Source organism: Platichthys flesus, chromosome 16 (assembly GCF_949316205.1).
Source record: "Platichthys flesus chromosome 16, fPlaFle2.1, whole genome shotgun sequence".
Taxonomy (NCBI): Eukaryota; Metazoa; Chordata; class Actinopteri; order Pleuronectiformes; family Pleuronectidae; genus Platichthys; species Platichthys flesus.
Window position 1 is genome coordinate 12,222,456 of NC_084960.1, and position 25,104 is coordinate 12,247,559.

Consider the following 25,104-nt stretch of genomic DNA (forward strand, 5'->3'; position numbering starts at 1 on the left):
GTTGATGGGACATGGACATGGAAACTACACATCAAATCAATTTTTCTCAAAATGTTCAAATTATTTTGGGTAAGTGGAGACTCATTGGCCAGTTTTATTTACCATGTTGGATTTCAAACATCACACCCGTCTTGTTTTTAAATGTTTTGATTAAAGGCCAAGCAGAGATGAGACAAAGTATCTAAGTTACTATCATGAGTACTATCATTTAAATGTATTTGTGTATTTGTAGACTGTATTCAAATGTTCCTTAAACTGTATCAAATGATGTTGTATATAAACTGCTTGTTTGCAGTGATGCACCAAAAGGAAATTGTGAACTGTGAGGTCCAGCTCATTGTTCAGCTGACCATCCCACCACTTTAGTGTTTCTGTGTGCTCTCAATGCTCTCATATTGCAAGTTCTGGCAGCAAGCAACTGCTGCAAGCGAGCTCTAAAAACCCACTGTACGCTACCTGCTCAGCAACAAAGGGCAGACTGACACAGTTAACCACCAGCTGGTGAACATCGTGGAGCGTTTAGCAGGTAAAGAGCCACACATTTCCCTCAGGACTTGGTGGAAACCAAAGACAGAGGTAAAAGAGAACGGATTTCCAACGTATCAGGTGGAGCCGTTCATATAGAACTATGGATATATCTATGTATGAATCATATACATATGTAGTTTGGTACGTTAACCTTTTTTTTTAAATCCTATCATATGTTTAGTATGTAAAACCTTATTTTGTACATGTAAATACTGCATACTAGTGAGCCTACTGTTTCTTATGATCGGAAGACTGATACCACTCCTATGCCTGTACAATAAATATAGAGCATGTGGTTAGCTCAGCACAGCTAATGTGATTTCATGCTATAGTGAAATAGTGTAAAAGCTTATTTGATTATAAAGGCTCAAACACACAGTTGTATATATCCTCCAATTAATTTGTTCATGCACAGCAGGGGAAACATGTATCTCATCTAAATGTTTGGTCATTTGTGAAATCTTAAATACGTTAATATGTTATATTTTTGCTTAGAATTGTATATATTGTTAACTTGTATTTAAGCCACATATATGTCACACTTGGCAACCGAGAGGGACCTTCAGCTTTAACGCACATTTGCATTCCAGATCTCAAGAAGGCCTGAAGCTGATTGATTAATAGAGACAGAGCATGCCAAGACATATCAGGGCCCCTGCGCAGGTTAAGTGGTGCTAAGATTGTTTTATATAGTCTGTGATTAGAGGATGAGGAAGGAGAGTCTGATCTCTCAGACTTGCTGACCCACTAATCACAGGGGATCTTTCGATCCAACCTGGCCCAGCAACTTCAATCAGACACACTCCCGCGAGTTTGAAACTGGCAGCAGGGAACAGGAAAGAGCTAATGGGGGAAAGAGGATTGTATTTTCAGATCAGATAATCGTAGGAATACACACACAGGTGTGTTTTTTTTTTAAACATCAGGGTTGTGTTATTTACATTAAGAGCTGTAAGCTAACAAATCCAAAGCACTGTGTCAATTTTTACCGCTATATTTAGGGGTAGAATTCTAAAACACTCAAATACATTAAAGAGGAGTCCTAACCTGACAACCATTAACATGGAGGTCAATCCTCTCTACCCTCTGTTGTCGTTTTCTTACAGCGGTAGGTATACTACACCTTTCTATTCATGGTTACAATACGAAACATGTAGTCAGGTTTCTGGTGTGGTGAGAGTTTAGGAAAATATTGTGGCATGGGGTACAATAAGAAATTACTTAAGGTTCAGGGACCCACAGTCATCACGGTTACAGTAACAGACACAGCTTTGAGGTTGTGGAACAGTCATGGATGGAAGGTATGACACCAACTGATCTGTTTCACAATCTCCTGTGGAAAATCGTGTGTTTTGTGGAGCTCTTTTTCCACCTCAACGTGCTCCTGACATCAACTCTGTTGCTCCTTTTACTACAACTTGTTACATCCCTCACTTCGTCCTTTACTCCCATCATAAAATGTACATGTACCATACATGTCGCAACCTATGCCTTTATTTAATATCTTTCTTTCTTTTGACATAAAAGCACAACCTCCCAAAATCTTTAAAAAATAAACAACCATTATAAAACAACACGTTTTGTGACTGTTATATTGGGATATATGATAATGAAAAAGTATCATTACCTGTGAATCAATTGTGTGAGCAGCTTTTTAGTCAGGGTTCCTAGTAACTAGTTTCAACAACTACAATATAAATCTGAGATATTATGAGATGATCAATAGTCAGGATTACAAACAAATAAAACAAGTCCTGCCTCATAACTGTGTTAATTTCAGGGACTAGATTTTGTGAAAAGAAAGATATTTACCTGTGGGATGTTCAGAGGGAGTAGAAAGTAGCGGAAATGCATATACCTTAATAAAGCACAAATGAAGTACCTCAAAAGAAAACTGAAATGCAACACATAAGATCGGTGTCATTGCTGAATATAGGACATTTAAAGAATATAAACATCCACATTCTCTGGGTAAATAGAAAATCACTAATGTAAACCACTAATTCAATACAATGAACATTTCATTCACCCCTTTTAAATGAAGATGCTGCATCTGGAGCAGTCGGGAATAAAGTGTCCTATTCGAAGACTATTTGAGACAATCTAGAATCTACATATCACAGAACTGGCACTACGAAAACAACTGTGAAAACTTTTCACTTTGTTGCACAGCACATATTCCTGTAACACAAGCATTTACTGTTTGGGTATAACAATCACACTGTCTAATAAAAAATCGCTGCAGCCGTGACAGAAGATATCAAACTTCTGGGAGTTCGCTAATCGCTCTTCAAGGAGTGATCCTGCTGGCTGTTATTATTTTCTGTGGCCTTTGCAGTGTCAGTGAAATCCTGCAAGTCTCAGTGAGTAATACACACTCTGTGAACTACTAAGTGATTTCAAAGAAATAATAAAATCATGGCATGACCTCAAGATATTGGTAAAATGTTATTTACATGCGATAGTTGATCGGTGAATCAGGCTACGAGGTTTATCTGTAATTCGCCCGGTGCAAAAAAACAAACTCTCCGGAGTGCAACATAATTATCTACATCATCAAAAGCAATTATGGATGCATAAATTGAATGCATGTCTACATCCCCATTGTCCCTTGCATATTTGTCCCTCGCACAGATAACAGAGCATTAACATCACAATGGAGGGGGAATAATGGAGTTGCCCAGCTGGGGTTAAAGGGACATGACAATAAGTGTGACAAGCCCCAGTCAGATGCGTGGACACAGACTAACAAAAAAAAAGAAAAAGAAACTTTTCATCCATTCAAATGTGGGTGTGTAGAGTCAAATGAATCACAGACACTGTGGCTTCATGCAGATGAAGTGCCACACTGAACTTTAACTTAACGTCAATGTAGGAATACACAAACAGAGGATCAGTATTTGAGTAAATGTGTTTTGCAATGATAATAATAATAATAATAAAAAAAATATATATATTTATATGTATATATATAAGGACTTTGACTTAAAATTATTTTAATTAGAGTAATTCACTTTTCAAACTATATTTTGTATGACATCTGGCTAAAGGCTTATTGCAGTATCATGTGGCTTTATACAGGAGGGTCTACCACATGTATGGTTCGTAATTCCTCGTAGCATTACGCAAAGATGATGTACCGGATTTCCACAAAACTTGGTGGAAGGATGGGACAATGGCTGAGAAAGAAGACATCACATTTTGCAAGGACCCCAGAAGAAACAACAGACCCAGGATAACTTTCTTATACATTATGATTATTTTTTAGCTTTTTTAAATCTCTGCTAATTCCTCAGGAAGTAAGTCATGGATCTTGATTAAACAAATCTGGTTCATTCAGGGGACTGATATCGATGAGTGCTTGAAATTTTTTTTAGTTTGTTGGGACGGTTGGGCCCTGGCAGATGTATGTTCTCTACTTAGACTCATTCTAGTTTGTAGTAGTTTTGCAGGGCACAAAATGGTTATACATCAATCAGGAGTGTGATTACAAACAGTTTTGATTTTGGTTACGTGATGAGACAAACCTAACAATTTTCTCTGGCTCAAGGTTCAAACTTCAATTGCAACTGCCTTTAACTGTGGGATGTGAAATTGAAGATATCAGTCTGCGATATTATTGCAACAAGTTTGGAAAACACTCATATTTAGGTAGATCCTCTGGCGTGGTTTGCTGCTGTCTACTTGCTATTGTGTTTAGAATGACGTCATACACAAAACTGCAAGAAACAATCCACAGCACACACACACACACACAAACTATTATTTTGCACTGGAGGGACACAGATATGCCAAACCCAGCCACTGCTCGCAAGCTGAATGGGCGACACGTTTCATATTTTGATAACAGTAATGTACCAGTAACTGCTTTTGCTGTTAAATAGAATTATATTTTTAGGCCTCTTGAGAATATCAGAAATAATGTTCTGCCACTTTTATCGGAGGACTGAATTCCTCCGTGGACCTTTAAAAGAACGAGTCCCAAACTGACTGTTTTCAGGCCCAAGTGGATGTAAATATTCAGACACGCTCCAGCGACTCCGAGTCAACTGTCTAATTATTTGTCAGTGGAAAACTTCAGGCCTGATTCTCCAATTTTTCTTCTCCGCAGATGAAAAAAGCTAAATGATCAACAGAAGAGAAAAGCATCACTTTAGAAATGATTCATATTTGAGCTCGTCGTTGTTGTCGGTGCGGTGAAAACACCTCGTGCAATGAGGGGACTGTCAAACAGCGGCTCATCCCCCGATCTAACATCCTCATCCTCCATCAACGAGGAGGGATAACTATCTCCGAAGCGCTCGATCCACGTCACGTTATCGCAGTCCGCTGCAGAGACTCACTCCGAGCTGCAGTCGGCTCGCCGGGCCTCCTTCTGCTCAGCCGAGACACTGCGAGAAATCCCTGGCAGCTCATATATCAAGGGAGATCCTCACAGCAGCGCTCCTCTTCCTTTCTCAATGCACAGGGTAAGTATTTTAATTAGTTGGCTAATTGTCTAAGTAATTGGAAGACAACTTAGCTCAAAGAGTAATCAATCTCTACAGGGCTGTGTTCTATCACATCAAAGCATCTGTAATTAACACTGCAAACCATGGGATGGTCTTTGACTGAGCTCGATAGCGAGGGGGGGGGGGGGGGGGGGGGGGACGATCACAGATAACACCGAGGTGGAGGAGACGGATCTGGGAGGCTTCCAGTGAGCACGGAGAGGTGTTATCATTTAGACGCAACCAGGCGCGGACCCGAACCCTCCTGAAGCCGGAGACAGTCGAGAACCTTGAACGCCGGCTGTGATGCAAGAGCTGCCCTGTGTAAACAATAGCCAGGTAAAGCCCCTGGTTATTAAATCACGTGTGGGTGTGTATGTGTGTGCGTCCTCCCCGTCTAAATCCTTGAAAACTATACTTTTATTATCAATAAAGAGAAGAGAAAAAACAATTCAATGTGAATGTCTCACTGCGAAGCTCCGACGTTCCAATGTGCATCCTCCCCGTAAATTTCCCCCAAGAATATCTGTTAGCTTGATTTTGACAACACAATTGGCAATTCATTAAATGTTTTCATATACCGAGTATCAATTTCACTTTGCAGGAAGGCTCGCGCCAGGCATTAAAAAAATTATACGTTTGGGATGAACAAGACTAATCATGTCTCAGATTCATCCATTGGAGGCCCCTTAATTTCCCAATTGTAGAAAACAAGATGTATAATGAACAATTATACATAAAGTCAATTTCAGTGTTGTGCAGAAGACTTAATTAAAATTGCTAATGAAAAAAAGGACTGCTTACACTGTGGAAGTTTACCCATCAATTTCAAAATTAGCAAATGCTTTGTCTTCATGGGCTCTAATGAAAATGACCTGAATGGGCGACACACTTCATTTTTTGTTTACAAACAATCATTATGACTAGAATTAGTAACCACAAGCCCATTTTGTTATTCATTCGGGGGAAAGAATTGGGGTATAATTGTCCAAACTGCGGAAGGAAACGGCAGCTTAACATCCACGTTATTCCAGGGACACATTCTATCACATTATCAATTAACGAATGTATTCAAACACGCAGGGAGGAACGTCATGCTTGTGGCGGCAGCCTAAAAATGGATAATTATGATGAAACATCCAGAGGAGAGCCGTCGCTGGAAGACATGATATTCCCTGAAGTGATTTCCCCCCCCTCCCCCCTCCGGCCCCGTGCTCCCCGCCGCAAGGCACAATCCACACAGTGGCACTGACAGATTGACAAATAAGGTTAATAAGTACTTTCCACCTCTCCTAAAGGCTAATCAAATATTAATCCTCGAGGTGTGGTCAGCTGGAGGAGAGGGGAAAAAAAAAGAAAAGGAAAAGACAACAACAAACATTTGGTGGAGGGGAATTGATCGAATTGATTCTCTCTCGTAATGCTCGGGGCCCGGGGAAGGAGGAAGAAGAAGTAGACGGAGAAGAGGAGGAAGAGGGAGAAGAGGAGGGGACGTTGAGTCGGAACTGTACGAATTCAGCGGACAAATATTTGGATATGAGCGCTTAAAGCAATTTCAATTTTTAATCCATCTCCTCGTATCCGCCACGTGCTCATAGCGTCTGTGAATGTGGCTCGCCCCCCCCCCCCCCCCCCCCAACCAAAAAACAATAGTTTCATATGATCCACTGCCTTTCAACAAAAATGACCCCAAAAAAACATTAATGAAATCAGAAAAGCAGAGAAAACAAATGTCAAGATTAATATACAAATGGATTTGATCTCTATAAACACCTACTAGTGCACACAAAATTAAAATGTGAATCAAATAAAAAAACCAACTACCGGTGACATGTTTGAATTTCACACAAATCCCACCTACCTGCCCCCCCACCCCCTAAGAGTTTTCACTAATCGGAAGCCTCGGGACATCTCGGAGTCTGGTGGACCATGTGAGCGGAGCCTCACACTTGTGTACTGATAGGGCAAAATTGGATCCAGGGAGAATGCAAAGGAGCTTATCAGTCAACACTCCCAGGCAGTGCTCTCTGCAAGAGCATATGTCAACATCATTTATTAGATGTGGCCAAGGACTAAATTATGTATGATCACAAAATGAAAAAAAAAGGGGGTGGGAGAAAAATAGGATCACACGCAGCAGGTGGATAGAATAATATTTGGAGAGAATATGAAATTATTAATGGAGGCCCTTAAGGGAGAATATTTGTTAACATTAACCAGTGAGTCATTTGTATTGGTTTGAGTGTATAATTAATCATATCGGACATTTCAGAAGAGCTAAGTGAATCTTTTATCCCCCCCCCCCCCCGGTTTCCAGAGGAGTGATCCATAATATTACTGTCACATATAGTATTTCTATATTAATGTTTACTCACACACAACGAGAAGCAAATCAGACACTCTCAAATTGCACCCAGCAAATTGTGGGAGCTCAAAGTGGGATTCAAAAAAACCTGCATTTCCGTCACTCCAGCCCAACATATACTAAGTAGCTTTAATATTGCCAGATGAGCAATCTCTCAAGCAAAATACTCTTCAGAGATACTGTGTAATTGACTCCACATCTAACAGTATGGAACAAATCCCACTAGCAGAGGGAGTTGACAAATTGCATTAAAAGCACTCAATTGGGCCAGGATTGGATAGAAGCTCATGTTCCTCCTTATCCCATTAAACATGAAACAGTTTAATCTCTCAAACTTGCTGACATATGTGCAAACGCTCATGCGGGCAGGCAGCCGGCGCTCGGCTTGTAGCAGAATATCAGGGTATGACAACACGGCCTCTGAACTAACTGTGCGCTCCAGTGTGTGTGTGTGACACGTGTAGACAAGAGCAGACTCAACATGGAAATAGCATTATTTTAATCTTCAATTACAACATTGTTTAATGGCGGAGCGACGGCAGAGCTGCAGACATGCATATCATTTGTTTCGGGCTGCTTAAAGCGGGCGATGTTCAAGAGACTCAAACTGTCAAATCATCCAAGTTTCTTCTTCAATGGCTTACCCGATTTGAACATGTTCCGCTTCTTTTCATGACATGTAAACAGGTTTTGACATGGGTCTAGTTAAATGTGTAAGACATGCTGTAAAAAAAAAAAAAAGGGAAAGGGAAATGGCTGCGTGGAAAAAAATAAAAAAAAGGCCCAAACCTGTCAACACAGAGTACCTGCTTTAAATCTGTTCCCCCATTTCAGGCAATCTGTGGGAACCAGGCCTGTGGAGTCTAATCCTGTTTTCATCCGTGCTCCCCCTTCTCCGACAGCCCCCCTCATCTGTATCACACTTTCAATTCCACTTGCTGGGGCCTTTGTGCGATTTCCATTTGATCTCGTGTTTAAAATTCAAAATCTATTCAAGGTTTTTTTAGTTGGATTCACGCTTCCGCCATGAAGCCCTATTTATGTTCTAGATTTGGAATTGCAAATCACGGCTGTGTGATTTAGGGGGAATGGAAGTCCAAAATTCCCTGGCATCACCTTTTATGATTCTGTAGGTTTAAAATGTTAACAAGGGTGTTTTAGCAAGCTGATTTGTGCAGTATCAGACTGTCGCTGGCTGTGTGTGTGTGTGTGTGTGTGTTTGTTTGTGTGTGTGTGTTTGTTTGTGTGTGTGTGTTTGTGTGTGTATGTAATGGTGGAAAACTTACTCTCATTTACAGAGTCTGGTCATCTGAGGTACCATGGTGGTTTTAATTCTGATATCTAGACACACCTAGGGACTCACGTCTCTGAGGCGCCTGCCATCTTGATGTTGACAATGCTCTAAAAAAAAAGATTTGTTTATTTATACCAAACACATGCACAGACATGCACAACACACTAGTGCAATGGTAGGTACATTTATCCTCTGCATTTAACCCATCTGGAGCAGGACACACAGAGCAGTGAGCAGCCATGTACAGCGCCCGGGGAGCAGATGTTGGGGGAGTAAGGTGCCTTGCTCAGGGGCACTAGACAGGGTAGGGAGACTCTTGGATTTTTGGAAAGATTAATCCAGGTTCGTCTTTTGTTGTCTCTCCGTGGAGTCGAACCAGAGACGAACCAGAGACCTTTTCTGCCCATAGTCCAAGTTTCTGCCACTAGACCATCCCTCTCCTTTGTTTGTATAAAAAATATTAATCATCTGTAACAACAGATCTTATTTAAAATCTTACTAAGGTGAGAAAAAACTTTTTTATCCAAGCGTAGTTATTAGAAACACACCATTTTGTAGCTCTACATAACCTCTTTTAATAAACATTGGAGCAATATCTATAGGTGTCCATGACTAGTTTTTCATAGTTTCCAGATTAAACAAACTTATGGGCGCATACTGGTGCACCCCTCTGACGCTCCACCGCTCCTTAAACAACCCAGAGCTCTGAGGTGACTGAACAATGATCACACTTGTCACTGAGATGTTCTGCCTGATCATCCCTGTCTCCAAACTCCAAACAAGCTGTGGGATTTGCCAAACTGAATGACAGCGATGAAACAAAATCACCGAGATCACCAGATGCGAGTATAAATACACAATAACTCCGATGGCTGTGCAGAAATAACCTTTTCATTTCAAACAGTGCGCTGCTAAATGTCAGCATGAATTGAGTTGTCGCGGAGGAGAAACATCTTCATGTACAATAATCTGGGATTCTTTTATGAAAAGTATAAAAAAGCCTCCGGTATATATTCATATCTGTGCCTGCAGTGCGCGATCCCTGCTCGGCTTCTCCCTGCTACAGTAACATTGTGGTTTAAAAACACATCAAAAGAATTAGCATCCAGGAAATCATGCACTTTGCATTGATTTTTCCCTCAGACTTAACTCTGCCGTTATTGTGAAACCCAACGGTACAATATCAATATCAACCAAATTAATAACTTCCCCCTGCGAGAGTTCTCAGACTGTGCCGTGCTTGTATCTATTCAGAGGAAGAAGTAGCAGGGAGGAAGAACAAACTTTGGATCTATTGAATCCCTATGAACAATTTATACAAAGGAATTTAATATTGCTGCAGCCGCTCATCTGCTTTGCAAATAAATGCTCACTTCTGCGCTCGGATATGACTTTAAAGAGCACGTCATAAAGAATCCACATTTGGACCGATTTCATATTCCTGAATCGCGCCAACGTTAACATTAAAAAGAGATACACATGGTTGTTGTTTTTTTTTTGTGCAAATGTCAAGGCATAATAAACAACCGAATGTTTGAGTGTGGGTGTTTTCGGGCTCGACGGTGCGTTCTCAATCCGAGGCATGAGCTGCGGTAAGTCCACGTGAGCCTTTGATGATCACTCGGGGCGTCGTGTTTGTTTGGGTATAAGTTCGGATTGATAATAGCATTACGGCGGGGCAGTATATCTGCTTATCAAAGGACATTATTGCCCCACTTGATGCCCAGTCAGGGATTTAGGTGAGCATTGTGAACCCGAGCCGCGACAGACCCCCACTTCCTGTGATTATCTGACACGAGGTGCTGACGGGTGCTCGTCTGGTGACATTTCTGTTGATATTGCCGGTGTAAAGGACAGCAGCGGCGGAGACTTACAGCCCTCGCACAGGTCTTACACACACTTGTATTTTCCTCTTTGTCGGCCCTTGTTGTGGGACTTACTGAATGAGCCGTGGCACTGACCTGTGGCGACGGCCCGGGATCATGCATCAGGGGGGGCGGTTTTCTCTCTGTCATCACAGATGTGTGTGGTCAGGCCCGAATGGCACCCGGAACAGCTGAAAAATCACAAATGCAAAATGTAAAAGCCCAAATGAAGAGCGGCATGACAAAATGTACTATGTGAAATGGATAGAGGGTCACAGGATCATTGCTTTTTTTTTTTTTTTATGTGGCAGCCTGATCCTCACCTGATTGGTCTCTGTTAGAAGATATTATTAAAATAACACAGACCCTACTTACCATAAAATAACAGGTGAGGTTAATGGCAAATGATTTGTTGCATTAAAACCACAGTCATTGACTCAATCTCCATCTTTTTTTCTGCCCTAATGGATTTTATTTTACTGAATGTTCTCTGGAAGCATACATAATTCCGTACGAAAGCAAATCTATTTTTCATGAATACAAAGCAATATTAAAAGCAACGACTTAACAGACTATGAATTAATAATTTTGTATTAGCGAAACATGAAAAGTGCACAATTATGAAAGTTTTTTCACAGCTTCCTGTGCGGTGGCGACTGATATTATAAACCATGTCATAGTAAACAATCCAAACATATCTGTGTATGTTTATATCCTCATGCAACAGAGATGATATGTTGCACATGGGAAAGTATCAGTATCATATGTGAAATATGACGTTCAGGAGATACCAAGAAGATACATTTTGCTTTTGAAATAGGTAAAAATCTGCATCTGCATAATCAATAACACTGACCATGACTGCATCCACTGAAACGTGGTATTTGATTCACTGTAATCCCTGAGATCCCCAGAGAAGTGGATGAAATCCTGATATTAATTAGAACTAATTACACCTTCCTGTGAAATCCAACACCTAATGGAGAAATCTTACAATATTCCAAGATGTTTTCACCCTGTCTGCCATTTTGAAAGGCCTTTAAAATAGTATGCATTCAGAACGTCCTCTAAGAGAAGGAAGTCAAGCCTTTTTTTAAATAAACATCAGTCAAGATTATAAAAATCAAGTGCAAGATTTTTTTTTATAGTTATAGACATTGAAGGCTTCATCTCCACATAGGTGATTGTTAGAGTAGAGTAGAAGAAATCCATTGATGATTGTTGTTTTTTTTCACGAGATTCGTTGGTTAACAAAGGAAGAAAGTGAAAATAACCAGTCTACAACTCACTTCACATATAATAACATACAATGTCTATACCAAACTGTAATTATCAACGATCTAAAAGCAGAGGTGCTCTACTGAACCAAAGATTTTTCAGGTATCCGTATTTGTTTGTCTGACGACTTCTTACTTTAACTCCCTACATTTGTAAAAATATCAACATCAAGACGGATTACACAGATAACACAGAGAAGATGATTTCCTTGTCGTATATCTGTCGGTGCATATAACGGGCAACAGACGTAACACAGCGTCAAAGACACATCAAGACAAAACAGACAAACGAGGGACACAACGCCACAGAGATGAGGCACAGGGCAATAAATAACAACAACATGGAGGCAAGTGACGAATCAGCCAACATCTCTGACAAAGAAGCAGAGCAACAAAACATTTCCCCCCTACTTTTGTCACCTCTGGCTAAAAGCACATATTTGGCTTTGAACACAAACCATCTGAGAAGTACACTGTCCAGTGACAGAGACTAACTGACACACATGGCTCTGTGTTGAATGAGCAGGATCCACACCAGCGTCTGTGGGTGTCCTATCATATGCTCCTCCAAAGCCTCTGTAGATAAAATACCTAACTTGGTACATTTCCACGTGCTCAAAATCCGTGTTAGATCTGTAAATCATGCTCAAATTCATACTTTAATGGCTGCGTTCTATATAAGTCTGTGACCAAGCCTTTACTCCCTGAAGCACAAACAGTAATGGCTGTGGCAGCGGCTTTTCCCATGACATTTAGAGGTTAATTTGCACTGGTTTCATGGTCGTTTATCAGTGGAAGGTTTAGAAATTAGCATTCACCACGCTCTCTATTGACAGAGGTGTTTAATAACCCATCAAATCAAACAGGATGGTCAGCCAGCGCCATGCAAACCGCATAAAGTCCACAGAGCACTGAGCTCAGGATTCTGACGCCTGGAAGTTGGTGTGACTGAGCTTTGGATAGGATTGGTGTCAGAGAGGGTCTCGTGGTAAATGTTCTGCAGGGAAGTGATGCCTGATGTCGGGCTAATGCGCGAGCGGGGCAAAGCTGCAGGAGCTGCTCTGATCCAGGTGGACCCGGTCAGTTTAGTGGAGATAGATGAGGGAAGAGGAAGGAGAGGCGTCTTGTTCTCACCGCAGGTTTCCTTTTATTCTGACACATTTACAGCCACACTCAATCTGTTATATCCAGGGGTGAAAGTAAGCCGGTACGCTTCGGTACTCCGTAGGCTACCACTAAAAGATTCAGTGCCGCCATCGAGCCAGGAAGTGATCGTGCGCCAGAAACTGATTGCCGCTCAGTGGACTTTTACGAGTTATATTGCCGGTTTCAATATATTTGAACAGGTAAAAAAAAGGGACCAGAGACGTTACAATTAAGGGCATTTTAGTCATAACTGCAAATTAAATAATTGAGTATTTCTATATATAACACAACTGTAAATCATGGTAATAACAGTCTAGTTTCCAATTACCCAAAAAGAAAGAATATAAGACATGAGCTAGATGCATTCTTTACGATTACAAGGGACATAAAGTTAAGTGTGTGTACACAGCACACAAGCAGCTGTGGACATATATAAACTGGACTATATAGCTTTAACACACGCTCCTCAGAAGGTCCTATTTCCAGAGCCGTGAAGTCGAAAAGGTCTGAAGCTGTTCATTTGAAGTGGGAATATGGCAAAAGCATGAAACGCTCAAAACTAAATAAGTTGTATTTATGTTGACATCGTTTAAACAACACCTTGACAACAAAGTTTTGTACAACTTTGTGAGTGGTTTTGTACAACTTTGTGAGTGGTTTTTCCAACTTAAGACTTGTAACATTGCAACGTCATTCGAATGCATCAGTTTCTGGCCTCTCTATTTGGCAAAACACCTTCCTGTCATACAGGGAAGAAGGAACAGCAGCTCGCTACCAGCATACAATACAACACACACACACACACACACACACACACACACACACACACACACACACACACACACACACACACACACACACACACACACACACACAAACAGTTAACATTTGGTCAACATAATCGACAGTTAGCCTTGGCTTCTAAATCGTTTCACTGTGTTATTATTATCCTGAACAAACCTGTGCTTTCATATCCAGCGCTGTTTTTTTATTACATACATACATTTTAGCTGGCAGTCATTTGTTTAGTTTTTTTCGAAAGTAAAATGTAAAAAATAAGTTGTGCTAGATATTTATTTGTATTCCCACTAAAACAAACAAGCCAGGCCACTTCCATGATTTGTTCTTTAACTGAGATGACCATGTGCTCACCTTTACTTCCTAATCTTCTTCTTCTTCTAATCATTTGTGGCGGTTTGCGACAACTTGCTTGCGCATTGTCGCCACCACGTGAACAGGAGTGTATATTGCAACAATTCTTAGCCGATACCAACTCTTATGATGAGTCCTGTTTAATCCCAAATGCCCTATAACCTACAAGGGAGAGTTGGATTTAGATGTTATTACAAAAACGGTGCTTTGATGGCTGCTTTTGATTTATCGTTGTTTTGGGCGTTTGCACCAGCTAAGGACATTTTTGTTGTTGGCGGACACATCACTGTTCTCACAAGTTGTAATAAAATAAAAAGAAAATAAGGAGGATGATAAGAAATGCTAGTCATCTTCCATTTTAATATTCAGACTGTAAGATACATGATCAGATAGCGTCCTCGTCACCATCAGCACGTCGTCTTTCATTTGGGTGTCGAGTGTTTTGAACGTTCAAAGTCAGAAAAAACGATTTTGAAAGTTCTGTCTGCATTTGAATAAATCATTTGCCAATCATGATCAGTTATTACTCCCGTCGATATTTGAATGTGTGTGTTCAGAGATGCATGAAGCTGAGTGTTGGAAGAATATATGAAGGTCGGGGTTGTGGCAAAAACTACTTTCACCACTGACTCTTATTTTTAACCAATAGAGCATATTTTGCCTATAGCACAATGTCTTAGACTTAAGGTGTCTGTCCCCACTTCCATTCACGTCCCCCAACTTTGTCCCATTCTATTGAGCAACAGTGAAATGCTCTGCTTATTGAAGTTGGATGAATGATGAGGCCGCATAGGAGGCCTTGTAGGCTATGGAAAACTTAATATGTTCACAAACACATTTTGAGGAAACTTATCCATCAGAATAAGTGCTGGTATAGTCACCGTTAAACCATAAGGAAAATAAACCCTGCACTTTTTTTTTGTCTAGGAAATTAGTTCAAGCCCATAAAATACACTGCACATAATTTTTCGTGATCTCCTTTATAATTCCCGGCTTCCTCCTCCGCCCTTATCTTCCTCTTCGCCACTGTTGTGCTTGAATGTGTATAATTTCACATCCCCAGATTCACACGGCATGTCACCGGCTCGGAGGGAAATATACTTATGTTCAAAGGAGTCCTAATGTGGAGTGATGGGGAGGGGGCCTACAGTAGCCTCACAGCCGTTGACACACAGCTGTCTTTGCTGTAAATCTTGCAAATCCACACAAAAAAAAAGAAAAAAAAAATCTCCCTCGTGAGGCTTCTTTGAGTGTTAAATTGCTCCGGCTCTGAAAGTAAGTGTGGTGAGAATCATCATGTGCTCGTGACTACAGAGCAAATTATTTGAGTTCAATTGAGAAAGGAAGTCAAAGCTGTTACTGCACTTCTAATAACTGTAAAACATGACTTCTAGCGTATAGTTACCAGACAAGGTTAATCCTGCAGGTTAATAAATACAATGCATTCCCCCCCTTAACAGCATCCAAGGCCTTGTCGGAGTCCTTTTTATCTGCAAGCCCTGTCTGTGAGGTTATTATATAATTATATTATTGCATTTGTCATTTACAGAGTTCGCTCTTGGGGTGAGGCACAAATTAAAGCAGTGAGTGTGTAAGCTTTATATAAGCAAAACGTCGGCAACGCAAACCATGAGAAAAGTTCTTTTTTTTTTTTTTCCTGTGTAATGAATGTTACATTATTTATGTTATGAATTATGGATGAACTCGTGCAGACCTGCGCGGGCCCTCAGTAGCACGGCTCGTAATCAATCCTTGTCTGATGGACCTCTCCAACAAACAGTTATTAGTGGTTCCTCTGTCTCAAGTCGACTTGGGTAAACCTCACTAACTGGCCATATGATCTGCATTCAAGGTATAAATGAGAATTTCGCTCGCGGAAAATTTGTCATCTGTAATTTTGCTGGGGTAAAAAAAAACAACACGTTGAGACATTTTGGCTGGAATGATTTAAAGATTGTGGCGACAAAGATTAAGCACTTCAGCGGTTTCCTGTCATTGACAGGCTTACTGAGGCCGCCTGCTAATGCTCCTCACAGAGTACTAAAGAGAATGCATATTAAATGACAGCATCCTTTGAATTAATACACTTTGTAACTTCGCAGGCAGCGGTATGAGCACAGACGTGAGATAGGGAGGAAACATTATTCATGGTGTTTTTCATCCTAACTCTACTTTATTAGCTTATTTGATTCCCCATTCTCCTCATAGTTGATTCAATACATTCCCTATTTGCATAAAACTGTCCGGTAAGATTATCTTCACTTATTCGATCTATCCTAAATGTCACCTTGTTCAGGATCTTATAGGAATAATGAGATTTTAAATTGGAAGACACTCACACAGAGAATGAGGCATTTACAGTTAATTCATCTCATTGAGTTACATTGCTTAGAGGTATTGGAGGGTTTAGATTTTCATTCAAGCATCATATTTAACAGTGTCTGCTTCCCCCACTTTACTGGCATTGAAATTTAAATGGCCTGAGCCTGACAGATCCAATATTGCGACCCACTGTTGCTATTTTTCCGGCGAGGAAATATATTGTCAAAATCGCTACATTCAGAGAACGAGACGGGGGAAGAGAAAGAGTGATCACAAGGAGCGTCTCACCTTTGTGATTTTTCTTTTTTTATATGAATATTTCAATGGGACCAAACGTCATTTGTTATTTCACCTAGATGTTGCAGGAATGAATTTGGATCCCACTGAGAACGACTTTAAAATAAGCAGTCAGTGTTTTATCTAAAGCGAAAAATGCAAATGTACACGGGAGCACAAAAAAAGTCTGTCGCGCGTGCACACGCATTCACCGTGATTTTACAGAAAAAGAGACAGAGAGTAAGAGAGCGAGAGGGGGGGAGGGGGTTAATTGGCTTTTTATGACTCCAATTAAATAACATTATGCATATACTGGCTTAACGGCTTATATGTGGCCTCCATTAACAATGTCCTCTTGATTGGTTCTTGGGCTTAAGGTCTCCTCTAGCTCAGGCAGTGCTTGTCACACTGTTTAAACCGGTAAGTGGAGAAAAAGCTTATGTGACAGTGAGATATTTTACACGTGGGCGAACCCTTAAAACGAAAAACTACAAATCTCAAAAAAGATCAATGCCCCTCTTCTGCCAATACGGACACGACCTGCACAGAGAGCCCCTTGAAACGTTTTTTTGTGTCCGAGAAGACAATTGAATAAAATAAATCTCGTCATTAAGGCCTCGGTGCGATTTCTTGAAAGCAAAAGGGGAGAGAAAGAAAACAAGCATGTGCCTGTCCTGAAGCGGAGCTCCTGAGGTGTTAACTAATCTCTGGTGGCCAGTCTATGCACTGCCTCCTCTAATTGCTCCCTGTATTTCAGTCTGGTGTGAGAGCAGCCATTGTAGCGAGCGCCCAGTCAGCCCCCAGAGGTCTCACACCTTCATTATCACTCTTTATTGCAGAACCTTATACGGGCACTCGGCACCAAACAGCCTGCCCGTTAAAAATAGAGCCTTCTCCTCTCCTCTCCTTTTGGTGGTTTCAGTTTTAATTACTAACACAGAGCCAAAGCCAGAGTCCTCAGCAGGCATGGCGTTTCTTTCTCTTTTTCTTTTTTTTTTGTTCACTAATTAAAGCGAGGACGGAGTTTATTGAAGGGACCCTGACTCTGCTCTCTCATCTATTATTAAGAGGGCAGGACAAATCATTTTCAAATTTATATGCTGAAACCTGTCCAGGGACAGGCGCGGGCGGTAAAGGTTGGGAGGGGGGAGGGAGGTGGGGTGTAATGGCGGAGGGGAGGTGGTTGAGACTCTGTCTACGTGGAGTGGGACTGAGGAAAATAAGAATAAGGAAGAAACTATTTGTTTATAAATCATCACAGAAGAAAGGAGTGCAGTAGATTCCTGCTACAAGTCCCTGAGATGCAGCCCACCTTTAATTCAGATCATTAAGGGATGAGAGTCGGCTCGACCTGCACCAGTTGTATTAGCAAACATAATGGCATTGATTGGAGGACACCCTCTGTGTGCTCTGTGTAAACAGTGGGCATAAATACCAAAACAGCAGGGCGGTAATGTGAGAGCACAACGTCCAGGCCAGATTGATGTTCTTAGTGATTCACTCACCCCCTCTGTCTAACATCCTTAATTGTCTAAACAGGCGCGACTCTGGCAGCTGCACAGGTACCTCGGTGAAAGAACCCAAAAAGAGGGTAGAGGAAGAAGACATCTGGTACAAAGAAGAAAGAGCGTGAGAGGCAGTTGGAAAGAGTCCTTACATACTTACTCCTGTGTCGTACAGATACTCTAAATCTAATGTTTGTACAGAGTTTGCGCAAAAATTTGTCAAAGTCAAATTTGAAAATGTTCGGATTAAGTGAAGGATTTTCTGCTTAAGCGGAGTTCTACGTGGAAATCTTAAAAGCCTTTGATTTTAGTTAAGCAAATCCAGGGTTTTATAATTACATATTGTAGAAAGGCTGCCGCGTTTTAACAGGCCGGAGAGAAGCATGCATCCTTGTTCAACCAACATTTATTTACTTTATTTTGAAAAATCCTTTACCTTGAAAGTCCAAACTTTATTTGTTTGATATGAACTTCTAGGCATTAACAGAAATGTTCCACTTACAATGAAGTAAACAACGCAACCCTGACTCTTTCTAAGTCGGGTGAATGCTTTGTCAAATCGCTGCTGTACATTAAATTGGCTCCAACTGCTCTCAGAGTGTGTGAGTGTGTGTGTGTGTGCGTGTGTGTGTGTGTGTGAGGAATCAGAGCTGGAAAACACAAGTGGGAGCAAATCCACACGGAGAAATTAGCAACATACAATTAGAGAGAGAAAAATCTTCATATCTGGTTTCTAACCTTTATGAGGGGAGGTAGAGTGAATTGAAAAGGGAGAAATAATGAATTTAGCCGAGTGAGGAGCCAGAAGAATCCTCCCCTTAGCCTAACAAGCAGCTCGCATCCTCAGGGCAATTAGTCACTGTCATATGGGGGCAAATGTAGAACCCTTTGCATGCTTGTTAAGTAGAAACTTACACAGAGGTCACTGACATGTAAGAGAAATGCAGTGTAACCACTGAGCTATAGAAGAAATTTCCAGAGTGGAGGAGACCAGACCAAACTCGAATTACAACAAATCGGTGGGACTTTAAATGCAATCAAACTCTGTCTTATTAAACAACATGAGAAAGTGGCTAATTAAATGGATGTGCAGTGAAACACCATGATCTTCTTTTTGGTGCTTTGACCATTATTGATCTCTTTTATTCAAATCCTACACTTTGTCCTGTGATGTTAAATGTTACAACAAATTAAAGTTGTTTTTATCTTTACAAGTGTGAGAACATTACATTTAGCTATGCTCACTTCACAAAATCATATCTGTCGGACAGTGATGTGTCCTTGTTGTGTTTCTTTCTTTCTTTCTATCCTCTTCCACTCAACCTTTTATGAGCTGCACACGCCCGACATATTTCCATGTCCACAATTTGCCGGTTAACATCCCCCCCCCACCAAAAAAGAATAAAGTGAATTTCACAGCAGCTCAATGAGTGATTGTTTAATTCCACCATTTCCTATGCATTATAAATGTACATCTTTTCTATGGGTGGATTTTTCCAATACATACAGGGGAGGGATATATAGGTCAGAGACCCCGGTGCCTTATCAGTAATTCTCCTTTGCCTGGTTATTAAGGACAGCTTAGGTGGAGAGGGCTGGAGTACCAGGAGGGGTTAAGGTGAATTGATTGCCTGTGGACATGTTAAACATGACCCTGTCAGGCCTCCACTCCACTCCTAAAATGCGCCAACCTGTGCGCCTCACTCCAAGTAATCAGCTGTAGAGGCTTTAATAAAATTCAGAAAGCCCCGAGAACCTCCCCCCGGGGACGGTACCAAGTTGGAAATAATCAAAACCCGCGGCAAGAGACATTTGCACTGTGTTACCATAGGAAGCGTGACAAAACGCCTGGTGCTCTGAACCCCCTTTAAAAAATGTTTTCACATGAAAAAAAAGAGTTGTGGTTTACGAGTGCAGTGAAAGCACCTAGGTTGTTGTTGTTCACTGTTAAACAGATTGGGAAGTAATCACCAAAGTGTCTGCTCCTCTGCTGACTGGGTTCAGATGCAGCAGCTTGCAGCAGAGGGGCAGTGGCAGGGTAATTACGGGGTAACTTGGGCTCAATCTGTCCGTGGACGCCCTCCCTCTTGGAAGGGGGTGTTTCCCTTGATTAGCCCGACTCCGGGTGAAGCCCCCTCTGCAAACGGCAGATTGAAGTTCATCACAGGGGTCTCAGCTGCCAGTATGTTGCAATGAATTGCCCGCTGTAAGAAGGTGTTGACGGGAGCAGCTGGACATCAGCGAGTGATGAAAGGAAAAGGGAAATTCATGGAGAAGCCAGACAGAACGGTCCGCTGGGGGAAGACAGACAGAGAATTGGTCATCTGCTGGCGGAGCGCCGAACTGCAGCCATTGTAGTGTGGCCTCAGGGTGGGTGTGTGTGTGTGTGTGTGTGTGTACAAGCCACATTTGTTTATACGGGGCCTTCATTGTGGAGGAGGCCTGCGTGCGAGGGTTAAGAAGTGCATGAAGTTCATTCACCTTAATGGATTGGACCACTGCGGCCCCCGGCAATTACTCAAGCGATAACCTCCCTGAAATAGACATTTGATACGCCCGCAGCATGTTGATAAAATGACAATAAAGATGAGACCAAATCATTACCTCTTTTTTTTTCTGTGTGTCATCTCTCAGCAGGATTCCACGTTAAAGTGTGTCACTGTCGAAAACACACACATCACATTAGACCACGTTATAAATGAGAGTGACAGTGGACGTTCCGCTCAGGTTGGCAGTGAGTGTTGGACATTACACACGGAGGTGTCTATTGTCTCTCAGGTGCAGCTCCTTAGCTCAACAGCGAATGTTAGAGAAAATGAGAAATGTGTGTGTGTGTGTGCGTTCGTGTGTGTTTTGATGAATAGAGATGGTGCCCTAAGGTGAGGACAGACTATATTGGTGTGATTCTACCATTCACTATATTAATGAACTGCCTAAAGGTGCAAATTAGGTTTTAATGGGTGTTACTTTACCGGCTCGGTCCTACCTCACACAAAGCCCCTTCACTCGGCGCTACTCACGCACCTTTTTATTCTAAAGCAGCTACAATTTTGGAGTGGACTCATGGAAACGCCAAACATGAAACACAAACATGAGCAGCTCAACTCCTCGAGAGGAGAGAGGAAGACGCTCGTTCCCTTTCGTTACGACACCGCGTCCTGACACTCTTCCCTCCGCACTCGAAAATGCCTCAACTCATTTAGCCAAATTCTGTCTCCCACCAGCTTACCGTGAACAAAGCCAGAACATTTGTGCATGCCTGCGCGTTTGAAAGCCCCTCGCGCCGTGTAATTCGCCGCTCTTTATTTTGCATCGGGAGAATTTGGGAGGAAGAGGGGACGACGCGGATTTCTGCGTTTCAAAGGAATAAACAGAGAAACAAATGTCTTTTTAGCGGGTGGTTTAAGAGAGGCCCCCCCCCCCCCCCCCCCCCCCCGGCCTGACAGACATGGTGGAATAGGTGACACCAGCCACTACTTAATTGGCTGCCATCATCTCCGAGCCCCAGAGAAAGAGGGACAGGCTAATGATTAATGATAAAAAAAAAAAAAAAAACGCCTGAGAAAGAGAGAGAAAAAAAGGTTGATAAAAGACAACATGTCGGCCTGTGTCCTCTGCAGACGTGAACCTCTGCTGTGATTCACCCTCCTTGAAGCCGGGGCAGATTATTCACGCTCACAGACCTGATTAAGCTCAGATTTGTTTCTGCTTTTGCAAACACGCCGGGAATATTCGGACCCTGTTTGTGTTTGCAAATGACACCATTCCCCCCACCCCCCTCCCTCCTCCCATCCACACACACAACCACACACACAACCCGGTGACTGATACGATGTTTTTGACACACATATAACAGCTGACTGTGCAGAGTCTTCAGGGAAATCTGGGGAGTCATGTTTCTGTCTGTGTGTAATGGTCAGGCTTGGATTGCATTTTTCATGCTTTAACTCCTCCGCTGAATCTCCGAGCATTCCGCTCAAATCAATTGCTGTATTGATCTATAACTAATTAGGGGAAGATAAATGGCTCAACTAAACAAATACAGGCTCTATAATGAGCCAATATACTGCAAGTGTTATAAATTGAGTTCTGCATAATATGAGGCTATTCCTCTATATTAGACCTGGCGTGGTGTTCAACTGGAATGTGACGGATGCTGCTCCACAGATATCTGAAGACGGAACTACACTGTAGAACATAAAGTGTTTTTTATGCCAAAGGAAGTTATTTTTTTTGTCTGCGTTTGTTTGTTTGTTTGTTGGTTTGCAGGAATACGCAAAAAACGACTTGATGCATTAACAAGAGACCTAGTGGAGGAATCCAGTTTGAGTCAGGAAATAATCTAATCTAAGACATTTGCATTGAAAGATAAGGCTTTTTCTTTCTTTTGTTTGTTTGTTTGTTTGAAAAATGTTGTTAATTTCTCAGAGATTGATTTATGGATCTTTATTTGTATATTTTATTAGATTTTATTAGATTTCTGAAGTTTTTTATAGATTTATATAAATGGATTTGCAATTTGGTGCATATCCATTTTTGGAAATCTGGATCTAGTGAGTTTAAATGGGGTTTCATAAGGGGACTATTGGACCTTGATGGAGCTATAGCCCCTCCCTGATTCCCCTTCTAGTTATTATTTTTTATTCCGTATCATGACAGCTTACAGTTAAAAATATGTCCAGCCTCCACAGCCCCCCCCCCCCCCCCCCCCCCCTTTTGTGTGCCTCCGCCGTGTGTAGCAACCGGATCCTGTGGCAGAACCACCTCTCCGGCGTGACGCGTGTTGTGTGCACTCACCAGCGATCAAAGGCTAATTAGTTTCGTCTGACACGGGGTGCGGCCCTCGGGTCAAAGATCATGACTGAAGTTATAGAGATGATGGCGGAGAGAGGGAGCGGCAGGGGGGGGAGTCGAGGGATCCCAAATCCTCATTAACCAGAGATTGTTGCTCTTCCATTAAATCCCAGACGCAACTCAACACATTTCCTATAGTACGAAGAAAGCTGAATGTCGGAGTAAACGTCTCACTCCTTTAATGTGTGTGTTTGTAAGTAGGGGCAGATAATCAAACACACTCGATCTGTGCAGTTTTTCCCTACAGGCAAAACTACACAAAAAATATTGAGAGTGCAGTTTAAAGTGTAAATATATGACTCATAACCAGGGGCTCCCTCTACAGGCCGACTGCTAACCCCAGCAGCAGCGGCAGCAGGCAGCCGAGTCTCCTCCTGACAACACGCTCTCTCGCAATGCTTCATTTGTCATAGCAGATGTTCAAAAACTATTTTCCCTGGAAGCCTAAAATCTGAAGAAGTAAATTAATATCCCCTCCCCTCCCATTTTAAGTCCCTCAGACTCAGTTCATAGCCTGCACTAAGTGCCCTTGTTGACTCAATTGGATTAGCACTAATATGTAAACACAGGAGGTAAGAGGAGTAATCCTCTAATGAGAGGAGAGAAGAAAAAAAAAAGAAGTGAAATAAATAAGTTGAAATGCCACGGCTCGCCCTTTAACAGGAGGCATCTCTCAGGTAAGCTGGATCTGTGCAGATTGAGAGCCGGTATTAAAGGAGCCCGTTCCGAGGTAAACAGTTGTGACCAGTCAGTGACAGCGTAATTACTCGTTTGTAACTTAGTTGGATAATAGGACTGCGGCCTCGAGGGGATAAGACAAAGACTTGTTAATTATTAAAGCTTACATCAGCCAGGCACTAGAGAGTTGCAATTATTAATGTTGTTGTTCTTGTTTGTGCTTAAACACTACCTCCGCTGTTAATATGCTCATTAACCGAAATGAGTGATTTTATTAGTCTTGATTTGGTTTGGGGTTTGTTAAACGTGTCGCGGGCTCAGCTGTCGTTGTTTACCGAGGGATAAAAGCTCCTGGCAGATGTGGACAGGTGACAAGTGAAACATCCCGTCCAATCCTTTTTTTTTTTTTTTTTAAATCGCCTTAATTACCCCAGTCTCAAATCGGGAAATAAACTTTTTTTTGCTCCACACCACGGCGCAGTCAACTCCACTTGGCTATTAAAAGAACTGTCATTTGCCTTTAATCACCCCCGACGCACCGCACGGCTGTCTCTGCACTCACTCACCCAATTTAAACCTAATATCTCATTGTTGCTCGCAATCAAACAAGTTGCGTCTAATTAAGCAAACGTTCCCGCTCAAAATGTTCCCCGCGCCACCCCAAGTCCTCGGCGAAGTCGGGGCGCCGCAAGATGAAAGATCGCTCCATTAATAAACTGTTGCATAAAATATCACGGCTGAAAATGTGGATGAGTCAACGGCGGCGCGATCGGTAATAACAGCCAGATCTTATTCTTTAAACTTTCCCCGGTCCCGTTCAACAGCGGATTAAAGGAGGATTCATCTTGTGATGTACAGCTGCTTGGAATCAGAGCAGCCTCCTAAATGTTTTGTTAGCAAAACTCGTGTGGACGATATTGATTTCAGATGTGCACACACTGTTACTGCTGCTCTCAAAGACTCTAATTGTTGCTGGCTGCTGCTCGAGGAAGAGGAAAAAAGGGGACGTAACCAGCCGATGTCACTCACCGTGCAGCCGTACGACTGTCCAACAAATGTACGACTTTGTTTACTACAAGTAAAGAAAAGACAATAGTACTCAATAGTATTTAAAGTTTGATATTTCTATTTATTTACCTTGCATTTGTTCATCATCTACGACATTGTGTGGAACCTACGCCGGACTGACACACGTCTAACTTATAACAGTACGAGACGACGCTGACGAATCGTGACATAGGCAAACAAATCAAACATAAAGCAAACAAGCAATTATATGAGCTCACTCTCCACCGTGAGCTCCAGCCATATGCAGCTTTAAAAGGTGTTCCTCTTTCTAATGGGCCCCGCGG